Genomic DNA, 13,428 nt, shown 5'->3' with positions numbered 1-13,428 from the left:
AAATGGGGGATCACTGATAGTGAGGCTTAATCTAGGGTAAGTAAGTAAGTGTTAGTCGCTCAGTCGTGTCTGACTCTTTGCGACCCCATAGTCTATAGCCCACCAGATTCCTCTGTCCATGGAATTCTCCAGGCAAGAATATTGGAGTAGGTTGCCATTCTGTTCTCCAGGGGATCTTCCTGACCTAAGTATCTAGCCTGGGTCTCCTGCATTGCAGGCAGCTTCCTTACTGTTTGAGCCACCAGGGGAGGCAATCTAGGGTAAGGGATTTCCTAAGCATTTAATAATTCTCTTTAGGAACTAAGCCGTCAGGTACTGAGAGGCTTTTTAAAGGGTGTGATGGCTCTTCAGGTTGAGGACATGAGTCTGTTTGAAAGCAAGTTTACTGTCAAGAGTTAAATCACACTCTCAGAGGTAGAACTGACCACATCAGAAATGCTTTCAATCTTTGTTCTAAATTCTTCTGGTCCCCCTCTGAGTTTAGGGAAATTCCCAGCCTTAGTAACTATCTCAGACAGAATTTAGAGGATATGAACAGGAGTGAATCATACTGAAAGTAAGTGCTTGGTGGGGAGGCATATTTGAGGAAAGTGTCAAAAGTGAAAGTTCAAGAAATGCAAAAATTGTGAACAAGATTTTATCCAATCAAATCCAACAATGTATTTGGAAAGATAACCAAGCAGAGTTTTATCTCAGGAATGCAGGGCTGACTTAACATTAGCAAATCAGTCATTGCAATTTACCATCTTAACAACTCCCCTCCAAACCCCGTATGATTATTGCAATAAATGCAGAAAAACATTTGACAAAATCCAACATCCATTCCTGATTTAAAAAGAAAACCACTGGCAAACTAGGAATGTAAGGGAACCTTTCAACCTGGCATGGAGCATTTACAAAAAATCCACAGCTGACACTACGTTTAGTGGTGACAGACTGAAAGTTTTACCCTCCAACATCAGAGACAACAGAAGGATGTCTGGTTTCATCGCTTCTGTTCAGCATTGTACTGGAGGTTCTTGCCAGTGCAATCAGATAAGAAAAGAAGAGCGAGAAGAAAAGGCAAGATGTTCAGATGGGAAAGGAGGAAGTTAAACTATATTTTTATAGTTATATAAAACTATATATTTTATAGAAGGTGTGACTATCTTTGTAGAAAGTCCAATTGAATCTACCAAACAACAAACCACTAGAACTAATAATTCCCCAAGTTGCAAGATACAAGATCAATATACACAAAACAATTATATATACCAACTCTATACAGCAATGAACAATTGGACATAGAAATTTTCAAAATTTCAGCATAATATCTAAAAATATGAGTTAGGAATATATCTGACAGAAAGACCTGTACACCTATATTGCTGAAAGAAGACCAAATTAAATGGAAAGATACATCTTGTTCATGGGTCAGAAAACTAAGAATTATTAAGATGTCCATTCTTCCCAAACCAATGTGTACATTCAACATAATCCCTTAAAAAGTCTAAGCAGGCTTTTTTTTTTTTTTTGCAGAATTGGACAAGGTGATCTTAAAATTCATATGGAGGGACTTCCCTGGTGGTCCATGATTAAGACTTTCCACTGCAGGGGGCACAGATTTGATCCCTGGTCAGGGAACTAAGATCTTGCATACCATGCAGCCAATAAAATTTAAAAAAATTTTTTAATTAAATTCATATAGAAATATAAAGGCACTGCAGAACCTGAAACAGAGTACAGAAGCTTTGGTTAGGGTCCAGCCTTCCTACAGGATCAGTGCTGTCGGTAGAGCCACCATAGGAAAAACAGTAGAGGGGCCTCCATAAGATACAAACAAGTGATTTGCTGAAGTAGAAAACTTGATAAGAAAAGATGTGCAAATGCTTTGGTTATCATAAAAAGAGTACAAAATGAAATTATGAGATTTCACTTTAGATCTCATAGATGGCCAAATTTTAGAAAGCTCAACCATGCCAACTGTGGTGCTAGAGAAGACTCTTGAGAGTCCCTTGGACAGCAAGAGGATCAAACCAGTCAACCCTGAAGGAAATCAACCCTAAATATTCATTGGGAGGACTGATGGTGAAGCTGAAGCTCCAATATTTTGGCCACCTGATGTGAAGAGTCGATTCACTGGAAAAGACCCTGATGCTGGGAAAGATTGAGGGCAAAAGGAGAAGGGGGCAACAGAGGATAAGGTGGTTGGATGGCATCACTGACTCAATGGACATGAGTTTGAGCAAACTCAGGGAGATAGTGAAGGACAAGGAAGCCTGGCACGCTGCAGTCCATGGGGCCGCATAGTCAGATACAACTTGGCAACTGAACAACAATCATGGCATGTCCTGTAATAAGGATGTGAGGTTAAGGACTCTCGTGCACTTCTAGTGATAAAAGGGACATGGGCAGCCATCCCAGAGATGAATGTGGCAATACATAATCCAGTCAATATCCTCATGTGCCACCGGAAGAAATTCTCACACAGATCCATAACAGGTCAGGTAGGAGAATGTTTGTTATAGTGTGATTTGCAACAGTGGGGAGTTGGGGTCGTTCTGGCTGTCACCAGGGGATACACTCCATAGTTGGCCTTTCAGCAGTTAGATCAGTGAGTTAGACATACACAGAGCAATACTGGTGATCTTCTACACATAGCACTGGATGAAAAATAATAAGCCATAAAACAAAACACTATTCTCATAAGTTACAAATGCATGCAAATATATACCAAATATACATCTTAAAAGAACTCAAAAGGGTATATGTATGTGGTATGTGTTAGTCTCTCAGTCGTGTCCAATTCTTTGCGACCTCATGGACTGTGCCCTGCTAGGCTCCTCTATCCTTAGAATTCTCCAGGCAAGAATACTGGAGTGAGTTGCCATTCCCTTCTCCAGGGGATCTTCCCAACCCCAGGATTGAACCTGAGTCTCCTGCATTGCAAGCAGATTCTTAGCATCTGAGCCACCAGGGAAGCCCCTTAAAAGGATATAAGTTAAACACATTCAAAGAGATGCCTGTGAGGCAAGATTTGGCATGGAACAAATCCAGTTGAATCTACCAAACAACAAACTACTAGAACTAATAACTCCCCAAGTTGTAAGATACAAGATCAATATACACAAAACAATTATATATGCCAACTGTATATAGCAATGAACAATTGGACATAGAAATTTGGGAGTGTGGATAACAGGGAATAAACAAAACAAGGGAGAAAGGAAAAAATAAACAGAAAGCACGTATTCCTTTGTCTTAGTTTACCTACTCTCTGTGGTGTTCATCCTTTAGCATCTGCTCTTCACTAAGGAGGAAACAGCCCCACCTGTCCTCTGTTAACCTGGGGACAGAATGCCTAGGGGAACCTGACTCAGAGTATCTGTAGTTTATCTGTGCTAATTTGACCACATGCTGCTGAAGCTCCTGCACATCCTCCCTCCAAGCACTGCACAGTCTAAATCAGATGTGGACATACATTCCACCAAACAGAAATTATCTGCTGTCTTCTACTCTTGCCCATGCTGGGAAGTGGGGGCAGGTCACGGGGAAATGAGAAGTAGAAAAGTTAGAGGGGCCTACTTCCTGTCAAAATATATTGTTAATCAGACAACTAATTTTTCTGGTCTGCACAGCAGCCTGCTGGTGCTCTGACTGTGGTGAGCCATGTGTGTTTCCCTGAACTCACATGTGACCTTACCCTCTGACCTTCCCAGGCTTAGTTCTCATAAACTCTTAGGGAAGCTGAAGCCAGATTATGACCAAGAGACTCTGTTCAGCTTACCCACTTTTGGGCATCTTCACCCAACAGCAACTTCAGTAACCAGCTAGGTGTGTGCTGGCCACAACCATTTTCAAAACAAAACAATATATTGTCTAGGGCAAAACTTTCAAGGAAAGCAAGAGAATGAGAACATAAAGGTCAAGATAATGGTTTCCTTGGGGGAAGGAAGATACAAAGCAGCTTCTAAAATACTGTAAAGTTCCAGTTCTGAATCTTGGATATTTTATTACTCTTCCTTAAACTGTACAGTGGCTTCCCTGGTGGCTCAGTGGTAAAGGATACACCTGCCGGTGCAGGAGATGCAGGTTTGATCCCTGAGTCAAGAAGATCCCCTGGAAGGGAAAATGGCAACCCACTGCAGTAGTCTTGCCTGGAAAATCTTATGGGCAGAGGAGCCTGGCAGACTACAGTCCATGGCGTCGCAAAGAGTCGGACACGACTTAGCAACTAAACAACACAACAAACAGTACAAATAAGTTTTAGAAACTTTTCTATATGTTGACTGCAGTTAAAATTTTTGAAGAAGCACAGTTTTAAACCCCAATAACATTTACACCTGACAGAACACATAGAATCAAAGAGAATCACAATAAACAAATTAGAATATCTGCCTATGGAGGCAGAGGGTTGGAAATGTAAATGGAGAATGCAGAGAAAATGGGATGCATGAATAAATAAATAAAAAGACATCCAGTCTAGTGGTCAAAGATAATGAGTTCCCTTTACCTTCTGCCCCTGAATATTGAACATGATAAAGCAGATGGGGCTTACAAATCTTTTCAAAATCAACAGGTGCAAAGTCAAATCACATGAAGATTATTATGATAAAGGGTTGCTACAGAAGGTTTCCCAAGGTGGAAGATTTTGAAGGCCCCTCTGAGTGGTCATCTCTCCAAGGTTTGATTTGTGGACTCCTGCCCAGTGTTCCTGAAGGATTCCAATGCAACGCTTGGTGCATCAGCCCATCTCACACTAAAACTCAAAAAACCAGTGGAGAAAGCAAGAGATTAAAGTCATGTTCTTATAAGAGCAAAAGAGGGAAAAAAAATTGCCTCTATAGTTTTAAAAACAAGAAACAAAACCCGGCAGCTGGGAAAATGAGTGCTTGTGTAAACCTCAGCCATCCTCAGCCTGGAGAAGAATCATGAGGGTAACACCGAGTCTACTCAGCTCACTTCTGGCCACAATATCTCATGTTGGCTCCCAATCCTAGCATCCCCATCTCCATTGATGGGCAAATACGCATTTCCCCCTCAATATTAAGGCCACCTGTTCCACCTAATCTCCCCACGCTCAGTTTACTCGTTAAACTTGTTGTTTACTGAAACTGAAATTGAGAGAAAGCCAATTGTCCTGAATCTTATGAAATGGCTTCCTGTTACTGTGTTGTGTGCCTTCCTGCCTTAACCCGTGTGTCTACTAACATATCAACCAGAAATATTCCTTGCAGACTTCTTTAGTGGTACAGTGGATAAGAATCCACCTGTCAATGCAGGGGACACGAGTTTAATCCTTGGTCTGGGAAAATTCCACATGCCAGGGAGCAACTAAGCCCGCGAACTGGAACTACTGGGCCTGCCAACCGCAACTAGAGAGTGCGTGCACCGCAACAAAAGGTCTTGCATGCTGCAGCTAAGACTCGATGCGGTCAAATGTTTTTTTGTAAAAATTACACAGCATATGATTACCTTTCTGTCCCAAAGAGCCTGTCATCAATGTTCTGAAACATGGCATCTTATTTTTCTTTTGAACTTTTTATTTTGTATTGGGATATAGCCAGTTAACAACGTTGTGGTAGTTTCAGGTGAACAGCGAAGGGACTCAGCCATAGATATACATGTATCCATTCTCCCCAAGCCCACCCCCACCAATCCAGGCTCATGGCATCTTTTTAAAAATTATAGTTGATTTACAGTGTTGTGTTAATTTCTGCTGTATAGCAGTGTGATTCAGATACATATATGTATGTTGTTGTTCAGTCACCAGGTGTGTCCAGCTCCTCAAGACCCCATGGACTGCAGCACACCAGGCTTCCCTGTCCCTCACCCTCACCATCTCCTGGAGTTTGCCCAAGTTCATGTCCATTGAATCAGTGATGCTATCCAACCATCTCATCCATATATATATATAGACATTCTTTTAAAAATATTCTTTTCCATTATTGTTTATCATAGGATAATGAGTATAGTTCCCTGTGCTGTACAGTGAATGAGAGAGTGAAGTCGCTCAGTCATGTCCGACTCTTTGTGACCCCATGGACTGTAGCCTACCAGGCTCCTCAGTCCACAGAATTTTCCACACAAGAGTACTGGAGTGGGTTACCATTTCCTTCTCCAGGGGATCTTCCCAACCCAGGGATCAAACCCAGGTCTCCTGCACTGCAGGCAGATGCTTTACTGTCTGAGCCACCATTTTATTATCCACTCAAACATGGCATCTTAATACCAACTCAGAATGGATGCAATAGCCTTGTCCTCCCGGTAAGAAAGGCAATTTATTCCTGAGAGCCAACAGGTCTGCCACCACATTCCGAACCCACAGCACTTTAATGAATATGTCACCCCTTTCGTCTCAGAATTCTGAACCCACCTCATTTTCTCCATGAATCTATCTCAGACTCATTTGAGATTGATCTGAGCATCTCTTTGTTTCTCTCGTTTCAGGACACTCCAGTTCCCCAAAACTGCCTTCACCTACCATCAACAACTAATAACTTAGAGTGTCCCTTCCCAAGCCCCAGCATCTGTAAGGAAACTAGACTGTTCTGTTAGTCCTCAATATGCCTCAGTGTCATCTGAGAGCAGGAAGTCTCAACTCATCAGACCCAATGTACCTTCTACTTTCTTGAAATGAAATTTGCTACTAATGGAACCCACCTACACAGTTCTTAAAAATCAAGATAATGCACTAACTTCAACGTAAAAGGAATATATCAAATGATTTTCTGCATCAGTTGAACTAATCTTATGGTTAATTCAATTGATGCAGAAAAATCTAAAGCTTTTGTCCTTTAGACCATTTATATGGTAATGTTTGATGTTGCTGGGGTAAACTCTGCCTGGTAATAATCTATATTTTTGAATACACTGTTAATGTCTATTAGCTAACATTTTATTGGGGATTTTCATTTCATAAATGAAACAGCCCTAGAATTTTCTTTTCATGGATTCTTATCTGGTTTTTCAATCTAGGTTGTACTAAGCTCAAAAAATTAAATGGATAAGTTCACTCTTTTGTTATTATGCATAAGATCAGAAACTTGAAAGTTTGCTACAATTCACCTACAAAATCAAGTAGTGTTTTGAAGGAGGAGAGTTCATTGACTACCACTTTGGTTTCCTTAATACTCACTGGCCTATTCAAGACCTCACTTTTGTGTCTATTTGGACATGTTATATTTTTCTTGGAATGTATCCTTTTCATCCAGGTTTTCAAACTCATTGGCATATTATTCATCATTCTTCTTTTAAAAGAATTTCATTCTACATCTTGTTTTTGTAATTTTCTTCCCCCACTCACTTTTTTTATTACTCTTTGTCAGAGATTTGTCTCCCTTATGAGTCTTTTCAAAGACATTGTCTGTTATTCTCTATGGCATTTATTTCTGCCTTACCATTGTTTCTTTCTTATTTCTTTGAATTCAGTAATATAAACTGTGGCATTAGCACAAAAATGGAAAAGTAGACCAATAGAACAGCATAAATGCAGACCTGTGGATATAAAGGAACCTAGCGTGTAACAGATAAATGGAGAAAGGACAGTTGCTTTGTTGAAGATGTTTAAAAACCTGACTCATGACTTGGAGAAAAATAAAAACAGACCCCTACCTCATACCACATACAAAAAATGGACTCTAGATAGAGGACCTAAATGTGAAAGATAAAACTCTAATGTTAATAAGAGGAATTATAGGAGGATATCTTTGTGACCTAGGGGCTTGGAATGACTTATTAGATAAAAGTGCAAGACTGTAATTCATATGGTAAAGAGTTGATTGATTTGATTACATCAAATTAAAGGATTTGTGCTTGGTGAAAGACACTGGAAAAAGGTAAAAGATAATCTACAGATTGGGAGAAGATATTTGCAGTGTTTAAATCAACAAAGGATTTAACATCTAGAGCATCCAAGGACTTCCTGTGAATCAACAAAAAATACCCACTACTAATTGGGCAAAGCACAGAATAGACAGTTTACCGAAGAAGAAATTTGAAAAGCCAAGAGCATATATGATGAGGTATTCAAGATAATTGGAAATCTGAGAAGTTAACATAACAGTGAGATCTGACTTTACATTTATGAGACTGACAAAATTAGAAAACAGGATAATGCCCAGTGCTGATGAAGCTGTAAGGACCTACAAACCCACCTGCATGACTGCTGGGAGTGTAGACTTGGGCAGGGCTATCTGGCAGTACCCTGCCAAATGAAATACGCATTTAACAGTGAACCATATGCTGATTTTTGATGGAATTTTATACTGAGTTATCTTCTACTTTTAGAAAAATATGAAAACATAATAATGGTATCATATAATTAAGTCAGAGTGGGCTGATTATAGGCCTTTGCTACTTTAAAGGGCTTCCCAGGTGGTGCTAGTGGTAAAGAACCCACCTGCCAAGAGACAGAAGAGATGTGGGTTAGATCCCTGGTTTGGGAAGATCCCCTTGAGGAGGAAATGGCAACCCACTCCAGTATTCTTGCCTGGAGAATCCCATGGACAGAGGAGCCTGACGGGCTACAGTCCATGGGGTCACCAATAGTTGGACACAACTGAAGCAACTTAGCATGCACACCACTTTAAAAACACTGTTATTCAAAATATGTTCATTATGTAAGTATAATGTTTATTTTGAATATTTAGAATTTTTTGAATTTTCATTATCAAATTAACCAGAAATTAATATTTCATTTACCATATATAGATTTTTAAGTGTTCATGAAGTTCATTTTAAGTATTCTTAATGCATCCTAATATTAAATACCAATTTTGAGAACTTTACATATAAATAGATTTAATTTATAAAAAAATATTTGTTTCCAAATCTGTATTAGGGTTCTCTAGAGAAACAAAAGCAATAGACCTAAGGAATTAGGTCACACAGTTATGGAAGCTGACAAGCCCCAAGATCTGTAGGGTGAGTGGGCAAGCAGGAAGAGCCAGTGTTTCATTTTAAATCGAAAAGCAGAAAAAAAGCTTGATGTTCCAGTTCGAAGACAGTCAGGCATAAAGAATTCTCCCTTATTCTGGGGAAAGTCTGACTTTTTGTTCTATTCAGGCCTTCAACAGATTGGATGGGGCCCACACACATTGGGGAGGGCAATCTGCTTTACTCAGTTTACCAATTCACATGTTAATCTCATCCCAAAGGACCCTCACAGGAACACCCAAGATAATGTTTGGCCAAATAGCTAGCAGTCTGTGACCCCGTCAAGTTGACACATAGAATTAACCATCACAAGTTTACCTCCTTCAACTTGACACTCATAGGCATCTCCTTAAATTATACTTAATTTCCAAATAAAGATAATACAAAGGTTATCCTTCTACTTAACATGATACAGCTGTCCTGTGTACAGCAAAAATGAATGAACCCCTTCCCCAGAAGAGGAGGTAAAGTCCTTGTATGATGTCTCCTCTTCTCTTATCCCATGACTTAAATATTATGATTTGCTGCATGAATAACCACATACCAGGAACCAGGGGATATGTTAATTTGCTCAAACAATGAAACCACATTGGTACAGCAGCTACAACCCAAGTTACCACCTGGTTAAGCTTGCAAGGAAATGGCAGCCCACTCCAGTATTCTTGCCTGGAGAATTCCATGGACGGAGGAGCCTGGCAGGCTACAGTCCATAGGGTCACAAAGAGTCAGACACAGCGGAGCAACTACCACTCACTCAAGCTTGCAACAATCTGCTGTCATTCTCCAAGATCCATCTGTCTTCTGCACAGGCCGAATCGGAAAGCTGAATGTGGATGCGATGGGAATCACTACCCCTGCATCTTTTAAAACCTTGCTGGTGACACTAATCTCTTCAATCCCTCAGGAATGCAGTACTGCATTTAGTTTATTATTTTCCCAGGTAGAGGCAGTTCTAGTGTCGCCCTCACTTCACAGGTCAGGGAAACAGGGTAGAGATTCTGCCAGCTGCTGAGTAGATCTACTGCAAGTATGCATTCTGTGACTGGGGAAAGAACCATAAGATGGATTTGGGAACCCAGGTGGCCCACTGCAAGACAGATCTGAGCTAAACCTACATTGATCCCCTGACCTCCATAAGTCCATACTCTGACTGGTGGTCTCCTAGAAGTAATGTCCGTTCAGAGTCAGTGTCCGGTAGTCCCCCCAGAGATCTGCTTATTCCATTACTCAATGCACAGTTACCCTAGTAAAAGCTCTAGGTCCTTTTGTGGAGGCTGAGAGAAAGATTAACAGTATGAACTTTTGGCAGTGTTCCTGTAGGAGACCTGGCCTCATCATTCCAACTTTCAGGATCCTATTCCTTACCAATCAGCTCTCTCGCTTTAACAGGGGACACCTTGTAAGACCAGGAGTTCAACTTGTGTTGAAATTCAGCCAGCTGCAGGATGAGAATCTGGGTTTGATTTTCAGCAATCTCAGTCCTGGAACTACAGGAGATAATGACCTCCAGGGTACACCTAGAAGCTGTCAGGTCTTGTGCTGGAATTTCAAATTCTTGAGCTCATTCTTTACTTTCTCCACTTTGTAGATCAACCTTAGAAGCAACCAGACAATCTCATTATATTCATTAATTTAAGAAAAATGTTCAAAAATATATAGATCCTTGCTCCTTATGAGTAGTTGATTAGGAGTATCCACTGGTAATAATTTGTGTATCTCTATGAGCAGTTCATGGAATATCAGTGCTCTCTTTTCCACTGGGATAGTCATTGTGTGTGTTAGTCGCTCAGTCGTGTCCAACTCTTTGCAGCCCCATGGACTGTAGCCCATCAGGCTCCTCTGTCCATGGGATTCTCCAGGCAAGAATACTGGAGTGTGTTGCCATTTCCTTCTCCAGGGGATCTTCCTGATCAAAGGATTGAACCCCAGTCTCCTGCATTGCAGGCAGATTCTTTACCATCTGAGACACCAGGGAAGTAGCCACCAGTCTCAAAACGCTAATCAGATTACAAAGCCAATTCAAGAAACCCCAGAACCAATTCAGAAACTCATTCTTAAAATTCTGTTCCTTTAGACTGTTTTCATTATCAAAATCAAGATTAGGGCTCTGCAGAGAAACAGAAGCAATAGGATGTGTATATATAGATAGAGATTTTTTTAGAAAGAATTGGCTCATAAAACTATGGAGGCTAACAAGCCCCAAGATCTACAGAGTGAGTTGGCAAGTGGGAGACTCAAGAGAATCAGTGGTGTAGCTCCAGCCCAAATGCCAACTGACCCAGGAAGAGCCATTGTTTCCTTTGAGTCTAAAGTCAGGAAAAAGCTGCTGTCCCAGTTAGAAGGCAGTTAGGGAGGAAGGATTCTTTTTTACCTGGGGGGGAGGGTCAGCCTTTTTGTTCTATTCAGGCCTTCTACAGATTGGATGAGGCCCACTCAATCAGAGAGTGCAATCTGCTTTCTTCAGTCTGCTAATTTAAATGTTAATCTCATCCAAAAACACTCTCACATACACACCTGGAACAATGTACAAATATCTAGGCACCCTATGGCCCAGTAAGATTTACACATAAAATTAACCATTACAAGGTAATACTCTGGAGGTCCAGTGATTAGAACTGGGCACTTTCACTGCTGAGGGGAATTAAGATCCTGCAAGCCATGCAGCACAGCCAGAAATAAATAGACAAATAAAATTAACCATCACAATATCATAATGGACTTTTGGGGTAAAGATGCGATGTCATCATATCTCCAAAACCAGCTCCACGTCCGTGAATGGTGTTTATATCATGAGTGTTAGTCGTTCGGTCATGACCTGTTGGATTGTAGCCCACCAGCCTCCTCTCTCCTTGGAATTTTCCAGGCAAGAATACTGGAGTGGTTTGCCATTTCCTTCTCCAAGGGATCTTCCTGACCCAGGGATCGAACCCAGGTCTTCTGCATTGTAGGTGGATTCTTAACCACTGAGCCAGCAGGGAAGCCTTACATCATGAAGTGAAGTCGCTCAGTCGTGCTTGACTCTTTGCTACCCCGTGGAGTATAGCCCACCAGGCTCCTCTGTCCATGGGATTTTCCAGGCAAGAATACTGAGTAGGTTGCCATTTCCTTCTCTAAGGATCATCTCAAATTTGGATTTGAATGCCCAACAAGCCCTCATTCCTCAGCTTAAATGTCTGATTTGTATACAAAATGTTTGAGAGAAGCAACAATACCAAACAGACGATTCTATGTTAAACTATTCCAATAAATATTTCATGAATTACTTTTTATTTTGGAGCAATCACAAAGACAAGTTGCAAGAACAGTACAGAGAATTTTTTTCCCGAACCATTTGAGAGCAAGTTGCAGACCTAGTGCCCATCACTTCTGAATATTTCAATGTGCTTTTCTACAAACAAGGATATTTTCCTACATAACCACAATTCACCCATCAATGTCATGAAATTAATGTCAATCCATCACTATCACCTAATTCTCAGATCCCATCCAGATTTCACCAGTTATCTTAATAATAGCCTAAAATTTATAGCAAAAGGACTCAATCCAGGATCATGCATTGCATTTTTATGAACATTTTGAAACAAGTCTGTGTGGTGAGTGAGGCCATGGTGACAGGAAGATGTCCTGAAAACCTGAGGTTTAAGTAATACATTGTTTTATTTATTGTTTTATACAGAGGAGCCTTCATCTGTAAGAGTTTGCCTTTTGATCTGATTTCCATGGGAAATGGTAGTATCAGTATGGTGAAATGAAATACAAGGTACTAACCTCTCTCCTGTTTTCAACTTTGTATAAAGACAAGGGCTCAGAACATTCTCTGTTGTTTCACAAGTGTGTGAGCTGAGTCAGAGGAAGAATATTTTCAAAAGTTTGTGAGCCACAATAAAAATTGAAAGTTTTTTTCCATGGTCAATTGGTACCTGACAGATTTGTGGAGAGATGAGCTGAATTTTTTGGTCCCTGAATATAGTTTATAGAAATTTGTAAGGATTTTGTGAAAAGAAGTTAATGTGAACTGACAGTTTGGGGAGTTAAAAGCAAAAACTCTGGAAAGTTTTTGGAGCTTTGGAAAAGTGAGGTTAAAAGTTATTCCCTTGGTAATGTTGCTGTTATAATTTGAATCACAAAGACAAAAATTTTAATGGAGTAGAATAATGTGAATAACTTCAAGGAACGAATCATCATTTAAAAACCATTAAGATGTTCAACTGGATTTAAATGATTTCAAGAATGAAGTAGAAATTCTGGCTAGTGGTGAGAAAAACTCATAAATTTTTCCTTTCCATTTACCACCGCCTACTTGAGAAAAAAAAAATCTCATTAATAGCCACAGTCAAGATTTTGAAGAGATTATGAGAAGTCCTGATCAGGAATTGTGTGTAGCCATTTCCAGCATAAAACCTTATGTAAAATGTATATTCCAAAAAAGATGATCGAATGTGTCATTAAAATGTGAAAATAGTTTATTTCCATATTTATACAAATGAAAGATTTACTGTCTCCTCTAATACT

At 40.1% G+C, this 13,428-nt stretch overlaps 1 long non-coding RNA gene across 3 annotated transcripts in view; it reads left to right on the top strand.

The window, feature by feature from the left end:
• LOC138931020 (uncharacterized) overlaps positions 1-13,428 on the top strand; it is a 74,514-nt gene that overhangs the window by 28,604 nt on the left and 32,482 nt on the right. The window contains exon 3 of one of the 3 annotated variants that reach the window (XR_011446326.1): positions 1,519-1,599. The exons of the other annotated variants lie outside the window; for them this stretch is intronic. This is a non-coding gene — a long non-coding RNA (uncharacterized lncRNA). Of the gene's footprint in view, positions 1-1,518; positions 1,600-13,428 lie in introns of those variants that run through there. 3 annotated transcript variants of the gene reach the window in all.

The sequence above is a fragment of the Ovis canadensis genome, chromosome X, assembly GCF_042477335.2.
Source record: "Ovis canadensis isolate MfBH-ARS-UI-01 breed Bighorn chromosome X, ARS-UI_OviCan_v2, whole genome shotgun sequence".
NCBI lineage: Eukaryota > Metazoa > Chordata > Mammalia > Artiodactyla > Bovidae > Ovis > Ovis canadensis.
This window is presented reverse-complemented; position numbering and strand designations above follow the sequence as displayed.